We start from the raw sequence: 14,112 nt of genomic DNA on the forward strand, positions 1-14,112 counted from the left end.
ACTCCTTTGTTCTAACTTAATTGACCATATATTTGTGGGCTTATTTCTGGGCTCTCTATTCTGTTCCATTGATCTATGTGTCTTTTTATGCCAATACCATACTGTTTTGATTACTATAGCTTTCTAAGTTGACCCTTGAACATGAGTTTGAACTGCATGGACTCACTTATATGCAGTTTTTTCTATACAGTATAGTATTGTAAATGTATTTTCTCTTCCTCATGGTTTTCTTTTTCTTTTTTTTTTTTTTAAAGATTTTATTTATTTATTTCACAGAGAGAGACACAGCGAGAGAGGGAGCACAAGCAGGGGGAGTGGGAGAGGGAGAAGCAGGCTTCCTGCTGAGCAGGGAGCCCGATGTGGGGCTCGAACCCAGGACCCTGGGATCATGACCTGAGCCGAAGGCAGATGCTTAACGACTGAGCCACCCAGGCGCCCCCTCATAGTTTTCTTAATAACATTTTTTTCTCTAGCTTACTTTATTATAGTAGTACAGTATATAATACATATAACATACACAATATGTGTTGTTTATATTTTCATTAAGACTTCCTGTCAATAGTAGGCTATTAGTAGCTAAGTTTTGGGGAGTCCAAAGTTATACATGGATTTTTAACTGCCTGGGAATTGGTGCTCCTAACCCCTGTGTTGTTCAAGGAGCAACTGTAATAGAGTTTGAAATCAAGGAGGATGATGCCTCCAACTTTGTTCTTCATTCTCAAGATTGCTTTGGCTATTCCAGATCTTTTGTGACTCCATATAAATTTTAGGATTGTGAAAAATGCCATTGGAATTTTTTTCTCTTTTTTTATTATTATGTTATGTTAATCACTATACATTACATCATTAGTTTTTGATGTAGTGTTCCATGATTCACTATTTGCATATAACACCCAGTGCTCCATGCAGAACGTGCCCTCTTTAATACCCATCACCAGGCTAACCCATCCTCCCACCCGCCATTGGAATTTTGATCAGGATTTCATTGAACCTAGATTGCTTTGGGTAGCATGGACATTTTAACAATACTAGTTCTTCCACTTCATGAGCATGGAATATCCTTCCACTTAAATTGTGTCCGCCTCAATTTTTTTCCTTAATCCTTAGTTTCCATATAGAAGTCTTTTACCTCCTTGGTTAAATTTATTCCTAGGTATATTATTCTTTTTGATATAACTGTAAATTGGATTGTTTTCTTCATTTCTTTTTCTGATAACTTGTAATTAGTGTAAAGAAATGCAACTGATTTTTATGTATTGATTTTGTATCCTGCAACATTACTGAATTCTTTTATTCTAACAGTTTTCTGATAGAGTCTTTAGGATTTTCTATATACAATATCATGTCATCTGCAAATAGTGACAGTTTTACTTCTTCTTACCAATTTAGATGCCTTGTGTTTATTTTTCTTGCCTAATTACTGTGACTAGGTCTTCTAATACAATGTTGAATAAAAGTGTTGGAGTGAACACCCTTGTGTGGTTCCTGAACTTAGAGCTTTTCCACTGAGTATGATGATTGCTGTGGGCTTGTTGTATATGGCCTTTATTATATTGAGGCACATTCCCTCTATACCCACTTTGTTTAGAGTTCTTTTTATCATAAGTGGATGTTGAATTTTATCAAATTCCTTTCCTGCATCTGTTGAGATGATCATATTTTTCTCCTTCTACTCTTAATGTGGTATATCACATTGACAGATTTGCAGATGTTGAGCCATCCTTATGTTGCTGAATAAATCCTGCTTGATCATGGCATGTAATCCTTTTAATGTATTGTTGAATTTGATTTGCTAATATTTAATTGAGAGTTTTTGCTTCTATGTTCACCAAGGATATTGGCCTGTAATTTTCTTTTTTGTGGTATCCTTGTCTGGTTTTGGAGTCAGGATAATGCTGGCCTCATAAGATGAATTTGGAAGAGTTCCCTCCTATTCTACTTTTGGAAGAGTTTGAGAAGAATTGGTATTACTCATTCTTTGACTGTTTGTTAGAATTCATCCATGAAGCCATCTGGTCCTGGATTTTGTTTGTTGGAAGGTTTTTGCTTTATTGATTCTATTTACTTTTTAGTAATTGGTTTGTTCAGATTTTTTAATTTCATGATTCAGTCTTGGTAGGTTGTATGTTTCTAGGAATTTATCCATTTCTTCTAAGTTGTGCATTTTTTTCTATTATTTTTGTTTTCCATTTCATTTCTGCCTTATTTTTCTTCTGTCTGAAATATTAAAAGTTTATTTTGTTTCTCATAAGTTTATTTTGTTTTCCAGAGTTTATATTATTTTTTAAAAGATTTTATTCATTTGAGAAAGAAAGAGAGAGAGAACACGAGCTGGGCAGGGGCAGAGGGAGAGGGAGAAGCAGACTCCCCACTGAGCAGGGAGCTTGATGCAGGGCTTGATTCCAGGACCCCTAGATTATGACCTGAGCTGAAGGTAGATGCTTAACCATCTGAGCCACCCAGGCACCCCACCAGAGTTTTTATTATGTATAAACATAGGGGCGCCTGGGTGGCTCAGTCATTAAGCATCTGCCTTCAGCTCGTGTCATGATCCCAGGGTCCTGGGATCGAGTCCTGCATCAGGCTCCCTGCTCCACTGGAAGCCTGCTTCTCCCTCTCCCACTCCCCCTGCTTGTGTTTCTGCTCTTGCTATCTCTCTCTTTCTCTCTGTCAAATAAATAAATAAAATCTTTAAAGAAAACCATAATAACATAGTACATAGATATAACAGATCTAAGATGATTTCTGTAAGTAAAATTTCAAACACAATGTCCTGAACACAAAGATGAAGAAGCACACACACGGGCACCTGGGTGGCTCAGTCATTAAGTGTCTGCCTTCGGCTTGGGTCATGATCCCAGGGTCCTGAGATCAAGCCCCGCATCAGGCTCCCTGCTCGGCGGGAAGCCTGCTTCTCCCTTTCCCACTCTCCCTGCTTGTGTTCCCTCTCTCGCTGTCTCTCTCTCTCTGTTAAAAAATAATATCTTTAAAAAAAAAAAAAAAGAAGCACACACACACACACAAAAGATGAAGTACACAAAGAGACAAGGTGCTATGAGTTAAAATGAGCAGGAAAACCAAATGGAAGGAAACAATTCACAGGGACTCCAGAAATTGTAATTATCAGGCACAGAGTTTGTAAGACAACTATGATTATTGACAAAAATCAAACTTGAGGACACCTGGATGGCTTAGTCAGTTAAGCATCCAACTCTTGATTTCAGTTCAGGTCATGATCTCAGGGTTATGAGATTGAGCCCCGCATTGGGCTCTGTGCTCGGTGTGGAGCCTATTTAAGATTCTCTCTCTCCCTCTCCCTCTGTCCCTCCTTCTCTCTTAAGAAAAAAAAAAAGTGATATAGCAGATGTGGGGAAAAAATAGAAATTCCAGAAGTGAAAATATATAATACCAAATTTTAAAAAATGGTTTAGTGTATTAGTCACAATTGAAGAGAGAATTAGGTGACTAGAATAAATTTCAGAAGAAACTATCCAGAAAGAAGCTGGGAGCAATTAGATATTGTATAAATAATACATTGTTTTATTATTTATTTATTATATTATTTACTGCTAATAAGTAGTATATTATGTAAATAATACAATATAAAGAGCCTGAAACCTAGCACCTGACTGCAGTGAGAGGATCTAACATATTTAGTTGGAGTCCCAGAAGAGAAAGAGAAGAAATGGATCTGAGGCAATATTCTGAAGACATGATTGCTGATAATCCACTAATTCAAGAAGCCGTACAAAGCCGAAGCTGAATATATAAAGATAAATCCTCATCTAAACACATAACAATGAAATTTTAGTAAATCAAGACAAAGAGAAAAATGTTGAAATAGCTAGAAGACAGACAGATTAGCTTTGAAGTATCTGTAATTAAACTCACCACTGACGTCTCAATGATGCAAGCTTCAAAAGACAGCGAAATGATGTCTTCATGGTACTGTGGAAAATAACTATCATCCTAGAAATACTTCAATAATGAAGGCAAAATTAATACATTTTAAAGGAAAGTAAGACATTGTCAATAGGAGATAAGCATTACAGAATATAAATTGCTCATCATGCAGAAGGAAATCTTGAAAGATCAGATGCAGAAAGCAATGATGACCAAAGAAAATGATAATTATGATGATAAATCTAAATCACACTGACTCTGAAAATAGGGGGTGTGAACAAATACTAATGTCTTATGGCATTTAAATGATACAGTTATAATACATAATAAAACATTGTAAATAATGGGTGTGCATGTGTCTGGGGGTGGTGTATGTGGTAAATGTTAAACTATTTATGGATTCTTCCCCAGGAGGATAATAAAGGTAACAATATTAGGTTTTGTTAAGTAAGGATTACTTTCTAAGGTAACCACTAAGAGAATGAAAGAAGGTGTAATCACACTGAGATGCCACTACCCACTTTCTACCCACTAGGGTGACCATAATAAAAAAGAGACATTAACAAGTTTGGCAAGGATACGGAGAAATGAAAACCCTCATATATTGTTGAAAGGAATGTAAAATTGTGCAGCCACTATGGAAAACAGCTTGATGGTGTTTCAAAAAGCTAATCATAAGGGCGCCTGGGTGGTTTACTGGGTTAAGTGTCCAACTCTTGATCTCAGCTCAGGTCTTAATCTCTGGGTCATGAGTTCAAGCCCCACATTGGGCTCCACACTGGGCATGGAGCCTACTTAATAAAACAAAAACTGAAAAATAAACATTTGAAGCACCTGGGTGTCTTGGTTGGTTAGGCATCTGGCTCTTGATCTCAGCTAAGGTCTCCATCTCAGGGTCAGGAGTTCAAGTACCACATTGGGGTCCACTCTGGGCATGGAGCCTACATTAAAAAAAAAGAACAAAAAACCAAAAAGCTAATCATATAATTACTTATGACCCAGCAATTCTACTCTTAAGTATATACCCCACAGAATTGAAAATGGACTCAAACAACTATATGTAAATGAATGTTCATACAGTGTTATCCACAATAGCTAGAAGGTGAAAATGATCTGAGTGTCCATCAAGAGATGAAAGAATAAACAATTTTAGAATTTTGTGACTCTTCTTCAGTTCTGGGGATTTCTAATCATTTCTTTCATGATTTCTTCTCTCTATATTCTTTGTTCTCCCTTCCCGGAACTTCTGTTAGATATTTTACTTCTAGGATTGGTCCTCTATAACTCATCTTTTCTTTCTTGTTTCTTTTCCTTTTTGTCTTACATCCTGGAAGATTTTCTTGCCTTTATCTTTCAACTTTCCTATTGAATTATAGTTTCAGAAACCATCATTTTAATTTCTAAGCATTCTTTCTTGCTTTTTCTTTATGGCATCCCTTTCTTCTTATATGGATGCAGTATCATTTTTAATTTCTGAAGATATTAGGGGTTTAAAATATATTCCCCCCTTATTTGTTAAATTATGTCTACTCTCTATAGTCATTTTTAAAAATGTTCATCTTGGTCTCTCTTTTTTTTTTTTAAAGATTTTATTTATTTATTTGAGAGAGAGAGAATGAAAGACAGAGAGCATGAGAGGGAGGAGGGTCAGAGGGAGAAGCAGACTCCCCGCTGAGCAGGGAGCCGGATGCGGGACTCGATCCCGGGACTCCAGGATCATGACCTGAGCCGAAGGCAGTCGCTTAACCAACTGAGCCACCCAGGCACCCATTGGTCTCTTTTATGTTACAGGTTTTTCTCAAATATCTGGCATATCTTGGTTGTCAATAAATATTTTTAAATGACGTAGTATATCAAAACTAATGTGAAGTCTGTGTGTGTAAAAGGGTGATGCCTACTGCCAGGCAGGTATGGGCAAGTGGGTCCTATAAGTATTTGAATGTGAAGTATTTAGTGCAGTTTGTCATACCAGTTCAATTTGTTTCTTTTCAGAAGTCCCTGTCCTTGTTTTTAATTTCAAAGCCTAGATGCCATATATTCTTTACATAGTGAAGAGAGGCGTGGAAAGTTTTGACCAGGCCACATGTAGACTTACAATTAATCTCTCTTTCTCCCTCTTTTTAAAGATTATATTTTTAAGTAATCTGTACATCCAACATGAGGCTTGAACTCACAACCCCTAGATCAAGAGTCTCATGTTCTACCAACTGAGCCGGCCAGGTGCCCCTAGTTGAATAAGTTTTTGGGTTTTTTTTAAGATTTTATTTATTTATTTGACAGAAAGAGACACAGCGAGAGAGGTAACACAAGCAGGGGGAGTGGGAGAGGGAGAAGCAGGCCTCCCGCAGAACAGGGAGCCCGATGCGGGGCTCGATCCCAGGACCCTGGGATCATGACCCAAGCCGAAGGAAGACACTTAACGACTGAGCCACCCAGGTGCCCCTGAATAAGTTTTTAAAGAAAATTTTCTGTTTGAAGATCATTTTAAATGTACATCTTTGAGAAAAAAAATGTTAGAACTTTAGGTGGTCTGAAAAATGAACTTAATGTTGAGATGTTTAAGAAATTTCTATTCAGCAGGTGGCACTATTTCCTAGTTTAACTCTATCCTGAATTAGTGTTTGAAGTGTTTAGAGTAGACTGATTTTATTTATCGTTATAATCCAAATAAATAAGGTTTCAGAGTTTGGTCATCATCAACTTTGACCAATTTATATTTTCAGAACTTATTTGAGCAAATTTCAAAATAAGATACTAAACTAAAATCTCTAAATAATCTTTCCAGTGTTATTAAACAGTAGTGTAATAATGACTTATGTTCTATCAAAATGTAAAAATTATTAAAATCTTACCAGAATCACTGAGTACTAAAGTCATTCAGATTCAAGTTGTTAAATATTTTTAAAATCTCCTTTCATTACATGGGCTGTTTCATTTAATTCCCTTCTTTTTTCTTCTATATACTTACTTCTGAATAGTCCCCCATTGTATCAGTATTTCAAATGTACTGTATATTCTATAAACTAATCAAAACACAGTTTCTGTTTGCAATCCCATAACCCAAAATTATAGTCAAGATATTCATTAGGCAATTAAACAAATACTAATATGGTTTAAGGAAACATTTAATGTTTGGGGAAAACTTTACATGATCTACAAGTAGCAAGCAAGTACATAGAAACATATTTACTTCCTGTTCTGAATTTGCAAATAATTTGCCAGTATGTAAATCATACTTGAAACTGTAATATTCACAAGGTTTGTATAAATCTTACTAGGTCTGAAGCAAACTGTAAAATGTTAGAGCTCTGATGTTGGATATTATGTAACCTAACTTTTTAATCATCAGAAACTTGTGAATTTTTTTATTGCTAACAGAAGTGAGTCCTTCAGAAATTATGGATTTTAAAAATGGCACTGCAAAAGCATTCCAAAAAGAGTTAAATGTAAAATTTCAGCGGTAAACCTATGACCAACCTTGACTAAGAGTATAAAAATACTGGTAATTAACAGAGTAAACTATTTCTGAGAACAGTTGATCAATCCAGACAGTTCAGTTGTGACACTAGGGTTATGTGACATGGTGGGTGGTGGCTTTCTCTTTCTTTTTCCTACAGTTTTATTTGAAAATATACTTCAGAACCAGATGGCCTCAAACGTCTGGCCAGAATTTGGCCAGATAACCAGAAATATTTCAGGATACTTGAAGTTTAAAATGCTTGTCTACAAAATTCCAGGCATTCTCTGTCTCCTTGTTAGTCCATAATTTGTTACCCCACTGTTTTAGAAACTGAGCCACGTGGATAGTATGAGTGCTTGATAATTCAAATGTATCTTGAAGTTTGCATTCCAAAAGCAGTCAGAGAAACTTTAAAAATTAAAAATAGTCATCAAAATTATACTCTTTTGATGTTATCCTTTCACCAAATAACTCCTCAATTTTTCAGTCTATAATTCAAAATAGTTTCAATAGATTAAAAAATGACTTCAAAGTAGTTTATTAGTAGGAAAGAAGTGCTGTCTCTAATGATTCTTTTGTTTCTCTGTTTTTCTGCCTCTGAATGGATAATAAAGATTATAATCTTCAAACTAAACACAGTTTGTTTGTAATTTTATCAGCTAAAATCAAATTTTATATATAATGTTTTAATGAGATTCTATACTGCCTCAACTAAATCAGCGGTGCTGTAGAATCTATAAAATTTTTTCAGTTTCAAGTTTCAATGATATCTTCATATATTAATTGGAGAGTAAAATGTTGTGGATCACTAAATGTTCTGACTAGTGCATCTCTTAGATCCTTTTAATTCTTCCCAGACCTTTTCATCTGAGGAAGTAGTTCAGTAAATATTTTCAGCAAGTTCTCAAGGTCTCCCTATCTCATTACATTAAATCTCCAAACTTTGCTTCATTTTCTTCCAAAGAGCTCACAAAGCTGACCACACAATCAGTTACTCTCACTTGCAAACTTGTATGTAATTGTGAAGTATGCAATGGTTGGTGGGCATACCAGTCTTTCTCTCTGACTTTGGTAATTTGTAGAATTTTTCCTTTTTCCATTTATTGCAGGTGACCCATTAATTCAGCTCAGTATCTTCTTCTCTTCTCTTCTCTTCTCTTCTCTTTTTTCAGCTCTATTTCCATGTTTAGAGCAAGCTTCTCAAATTTCTGCCTACCAGATAGTTAGGCACTGCCGGCCCATATGTACAGGCTAATTTGGTAAACATTATTTTGCGCAGTTTCAGGCAGGCAGAATTTGGTTTGGACTATATGTTGGGTGGCAGGATCTTTCCACAGGGGAGTAAAATCAATTTTTGGAAGCATTCAAGTGATTTGATTAAGGATTTCTGGTTTATTAGTGGGAAAATTGAGACTAGAACCCCAACCTAATCTTATTCTGTAAATTCAGTAACTATTGAGCGATATTTTTCCACAGAAGGGAGAAGGATGTTATTTATTTATTTTTTTTAGCTTTTTGGAAAAGACAGTTGGTATAAATATAACACTTCTAATAGAAGCATACACAAAGATTGAAGAGAGCACAAAAGAGGGAGTGATTATTAGCTCTATTGTGAGAATGAGGAAGCAAGGTAAGGAAATGCTTCATGGAAGAGGGCTTTGAGGAATAGATAAGAGTTTCCTAAACAGGTAAAGCAGGAGTGAGGGATATGGAGGAGAGGGGGAGGATCTTTTGAGACAGAAGGAATAGTAGTTGCCAAGGCAGGTAGGTTCTGGAACAGTATATTTTTTCTGGAGGTCTACAAGTAGTTTGAGAAGTTCTGTCAAGTGTAAGTAGGGGCAGGCGGTAGGATGGTGGGAACGGGTGGTCCGAAATGATTCTGGAGATTCTGAATTTTAAAGAGCTCTATTTGCCAAGCTAAGGACTTGGGAATTCATTGTGAAGATGATGGAAGATTCTTGAAGGATTTTAAGCAACTTAGTGTCTCAATCAGTTTCTTTTCTTTTTATTAAAGATTTTATTTATTTGATAGAAAGAGAGAGAGAGAGGCAGGCAGAAGGAGAGGGAGAAGCAGACTCCCCACTGAGCAGAGAGCCTGATGTGGGGCTAGATCCCAGGACCCTGGAATCATGACCTGAGCCAAAGTCAGATGCTTAACTGATTGAGCCATCCAGGCACCCCTCAATCAGTTTCTACCGTACTCTGATAGTGGTTCAATGTTACACCGGAAGTGTGTGATAATGGTGGTTGGAGTAGAAGCATAGAAAGCAGGAAACTCTATGTAATTCAGGTGTGAGATCTCTCCCACCCCTATAATCTACCAGTGTTCCCATAAATACGACTTCATGGCACCTGTCCTCTCAGTCACACCCCTTTCTGCTCTGGGCTTCCTGCCTTTGATTTGTTGTCTGCCTACTGCCTGCCCTGCCATCATGATAGTGACTATTCTGATTTTTTTTTTAAAGATTTTATTTATTTGATAGAGAGAGACACAGTGAGAGAGGGAACACAAACAGGGGGAGTGCGAGAGGGAGAAGCAGGCCTCCCGCCAAGCAGGGAGCCTGACGCGGGGCTCGATCCCAGGACTCCGGGATCATGACCCGAGCCGAAGGCAGATGCCCAACAACTGAGCCACCCAGGCGCCCCTATTCTGACTTTTTTTTAAATCTCTCTCTCCTAATTACTCTCCACCCAAACATTTCCAAACCTGATATCTTAGTAGGTGGCCTTACCTCATGTTTCACAGAGAAATCAAGGCCGTTCAATGAGCAAGCCCTTGACTTGCCCCCTAAAGCCAACAAATTTTGTTCATTTGTGAAATCCCTTCCTCCCTCTCCTCATTTGTTTCAGTGAAAGAAATATCTCTTCTATCCAAGGTGAATTCTTCTATCTGAGCTTTGAATTACATTTCCTCTGCCTCGATAGAGCATCCCTGTATTTCCATTATCTTTCGTTTCTCTTTTTCTGCTGCTCTCTCCCCTTCAGCACACTTGAAAGGATTCAAGTCTTCGCTTTCTTGACTCCATATCCTACTAAATATATGTCTATCTTTCTTTTTCTATTTACTACCATTTTCTTGAAAAAGTACTGGTCCTTGTCTAAGTACATTGTTCAATCCATTCTAAACCAGGACTTCCCAACTGGAATATTACTGGCATTTTGGGCCAGATAATTCTTTGTGGTAGGGGCTGTCCTGTGTATTACAGGATGGTTAGCAATGTCTGTGGCCTCTAAACACTAGATATCAGCAACATCTTCCCAGTTATAACAACCAAAAATATCAGGACATTGTCAGATAATCCCTGGGGGTCATAATCAACCCTGTTGAGAACCTCTGTTCTAAAATATACAAGAGTTGCTGAAACTGCTCTTGTTTACAGATCTCCTTATTGCCAAACTAGTGGACATTTCTTATGCTTGATCACCTACTTCATCACTGAAACTTTTTCCTCATTTGGCCTGTTACCTATTTCTTTGGGTTTTTCTCCCTTTGCTCTGGCCTATCCTTATCCTTCTGTGACTTCTCTTCATTCTTCAACTTTTAAAATATCAGCCTTCCTCAGGTATCTGTCTCCTTTCATTTATATTCTGGGTGGCCTCATCAAAATTATTGCTTCAGCTATCACAAGTTAATCCCTGTCTTCACCCCAGACCTCCCCTGAGATCCAAACCCATTTATCCAATACCTTACTGAAATCTCCACTTTGCCTAAATGTTGGACACCTCAAACTCAACTTGCCAATAAAGAAGTAATCATTTCCTTTCGACCTCCTCCTTCATCCCATCCCAACCAAAAGCCCCAAACCCAAAAAGTGTCTTTTTCCTGAATGGTATTTCCACCCAACCACTCACCAGAAATCTGGAAGCCTCTGAGATTCTCCTTCTCCTTTACTCCCTATATCCAGTTAGTTATTTAATCTTCTTATATCTGTCCCTTCCTTCTCATTCTCATTTTCACTACTCTCATCACTTTTTACCCGCCATTCCAACTGGTCTTCATCCCTCTGTTTTTGCTCCTTTCCAATCCATCCCCTACTCTCTTATATAATGCTGTCTCTAATATAGTCAATCTGATTGTTACTTCTCTGGTTGATTTCCCTTTGTGGCTTCCCATAGTTTTAAGTATAAAAGAGCTCAAACTCCTCATCCTAGCAAAAACAACCATACTTAATCAATTTCTATCTACTTTTCTTCCCTCATCTCTTAATAGTTTTTCTGCATGGTACATTCAGTAGATCCTACTAGAGAATTTGCTTCATGCTGTTTCTGTACCTTAGCATGTATTGATCTTTCTGCCTGGAATGTCCTATTTGCTTCATTTAACTGTCTTTATTTATGTTGCAAAATTTGGTTTAAACATCACTTCCTCTTGGTTTGACTATGGTGTTCCATCTTTGTGTTCTCACACAAGGGACACAGGAAGGGACACCATCCTGTCCCTTCCACATTATAGTGTAAATATAGATTTGTTTTCTGGGTCTTGGAAAACACTGCAAGTAAGGCAGTGATTATTTGTTATGTGCCAATAGTGCAAGGTGTCTACCTGAACTAAAGATAATAAAGACCTGGACTGGTGCAGAGTATTGAGAGGAATGGGTCCATTTTCAATATTTGAGACATTACAGGACAGAATTGGAAAGACTGATTGATTAGAGATAGGGAGTGAGGAAGAGAGAATAGTCTAAGATAACCTTTGGGTTTCTAGTTAGTTAACTTGGTCCCATTGACTGAGACAGGAAAGACTGAAATGGATGGTGTGTAAATACAATATACCTACATTTATTTATTTCAACATGATGTGTTGGAGATGCCTGTGGGACATTAAAGTGGAAATACACATCCAGTAAAATAGCCATATAGGTCTAGATCAGTCAGCACTGTCCAATAGAAAGATAATGTGAGCTACAAATGTAACTTTAAAGTTTATAGTAGTTATATTTTTAAAAAGTAAAAAAACCCAGGTAAATTAACCTTAGTAGTATATTTTATTTAACCCCAGCATTTCTCAACTGTACTATTAACATTTTTGGCCAGGGAATTCTTTGTTGTGGAGGGCTGTCCTGTGTATTGTAGGATATTTAACAGCATCCTTGGCCTCTTGTTAGTAGACGTCAGTAGCCATCCTTCCCCCAAGGTGTGAACACCAAAAATGTCTCCAGATATTGCTAAATAACCCTAAGTAGGGGCACAAAATTGTGCCTTCTTGAGAACCACTGATTTACCCCAATATATCCAAAATATCATGTAAACATGTAATGAGTATTAAAAATTATTCAAATTTTTACAAAATTTATTATATTGTATCTTTGAATTGGATAGATACTTTTCACTTACAGCACTTCTCAATTTGTACTAGCCACACTTCAAGCGCTCAATAGCTACATGTGGCTTGTGTCTACATTTTTTTTAATTTATTTTTTTCATAATTGAAGTATTTTTATTTTATGTACAATGAGTTGGCATTAAAGTAGGTATCTTGGGTATCTGCAGTTAAGGTAGGTTATCTTGGATGACCAATTCAAGGAAGTTCACTTAATCCAACTTAAGGAAGCCTATATCCTTCCCGTACTGACGGAAACACGGCTGCACATATTGAGGCCGTATTTCCGGATCAGACCATGCCAGTTTGAGCAGACGCGGCAAGAACGAGAACCCTGGCCAAATTTCCTCGGTTGGCTCCAGTACAGCTGCTGGTGACCCATCTTGCTCTCTCGGACGCAACGAGGCAAAAGCTACATTTTTTTTTTTTTAAGATTTTATTTATTTAACAGAGAGAAACACAGTGAGAGAGGGAACACAAATAGGGGAGAGGGAGAAGCAGGCTTCCCGCCTAGCAGGAAGCCCCATGTGGGACTCGATCCTGGGACCCTGGGACCCTGGGACCCTGGGACCCTGGGACCATGACCTGAGCCAAAGGCAGTTGCCCAATGACTGAGCCACCCAGGCACCCCGTGTCTACCTTTTTGAAGAGCACAGGTCAATAGCTTGAGGAAAAAGGTAAGGTCTGGAAATACACAACATTGAGTCGTTAACAATTGAAACCATGGCAGTAGATAAGACACTCCAGGCAGAATTTTATATTTAGAGCCAGAAAATAGGAGGATTGAGAAAAATTTCTACAGCAATGCTCTTCCGGTTTTCCCACACAATCTGCAATCCTTTGTTATTATTATTTTAAACTATTTTCTTCACAGAACAATATGGAGAACATGAGTGAACGAAAGAAAGCATATTGAGAAAGGTTGATGACAAAGGAAGGGAATTAATGTTTATTGAACATTTAATTGGTAAATAATGTTCAAAGCATTTTATAAACTGTCTAATCTCACAAGAACCCTTTGAGGTAAATAATGTTATTTCAATTTATAGAGAAGGAAAATTTTTTTTTTTGGTTTAAGATACACTTTTATTTTTTAAATGGAGGTGTAATTGACATTTTTTTGAAATATTTATAAAGGTTTAATAAATCAGACTGCTGTTAATTGGCATCATCGGGATTTGAAAGGAAGTCTGTCTTACTGATTCCAAAGTCTACATTCTCCTTGCCTACATCCTCCTAATGCACATAATGAAGCATTTGCTATCTACTGATTTTCATAAAATAATTAAGAAGGCGTATGTAATTGTCCAGTCATTTCCCAGGATATCTATTACCACTTTTGATGTGATTCTGGAAGCAAATTCACTTTAAGAGAGGGGTGCTATGATCTTTATGTCATTAGCGAGTATGATTGGGTATCATTTTTCTT

General features: G+C 37.2%; 1 protein-coding gene and 1 pseudogene across 1 annotated transcript in view; one reads left to right on the forward strand and one right to left on the reverse strand.

Moving 5' to 3' along the window:
- RNF111 (ring finger protein 111) overlaps window positions 1-14,112 on the forward strand; it is a 113,776-nt gene that overhangs the window by 17,309 nt on the left and 82,355 nt on the right. The window lies entirely within an intron of this gene.
- On the reverse strand, window positions 12,797-13,089 carry LOC115941903 (small ribosomal subunit protein uS14 pseudogene; annotated as a pseudogene).

This window comes from Leptonychotes weddellii, chromosome 9 (genome assembly GCF_054177405.1).
Source record: "Leptonychotes weddellii isolate Sample4059 chromosome 9, ASM5417740v2, whole genome shotgun sequence".
Classification (NCBI taxonomy): domain Eukaryota; kingdom Metazoa; phylum Chordata; class Mammalia; order Carnivora; family Phocidae; genus Leptonychotes; species Leptonychotes weddellii.